The sequence below is a fragment of the Anolis carolinensis genome, chromosome 6 (genome assembly GCF_035594765.1).
Source record: "Anolis carolinensis isolate JA03-04 chromosome 6, rAnoCar3.1.pri, whole genome shotgun sequence".
Classification (NCBI taxonomy): Eukaryota; Metazoa; Chordata; class Lepidosauria; order Squamata; family Dactyloidae; genus Anolis; species Anolis carolinensis.
Window position 1 is genome coordinate 26084638 of NC_085846.1, and position 423 is coordinate 26085060.

The window sequence follows — 423 nt, forward strand, 5'->3', positions numbered from 1 at the left end:
ACATCTGTGAACAAGGTGGTCTATGGGAACACTCCAGATCCACTGTTCTATGAAAATGAAAACCTGATGCTTTTGTTTTCAGAGAATGGGATTGGGTTTACTGCAAAATGCCCCCCACGTCAGCCTGAACAGATGAGAATACCATTGAGTTTTCCAGCTTAAGAGAGCCTCTTTGCAAAGCAACATCATAGCAGATTCAAGCATTATTCCATCTTGCCAGGTGCTACATTTTGCATGTAGAAGAGGTTGAGAAGTGTTGACCTTCCAGTTTTGATGGACTACTACCACATACCATTGGCTATGTTACTATATGCCTGTGGGAAGCCCCAAACATCTGGAAACCCACCTGTGCTGCAGATTGAAGTTAGATAACACTGCTACCTTCTGGCATTGAGAGAGGAAAAACCACACCGTGTCCTTCAA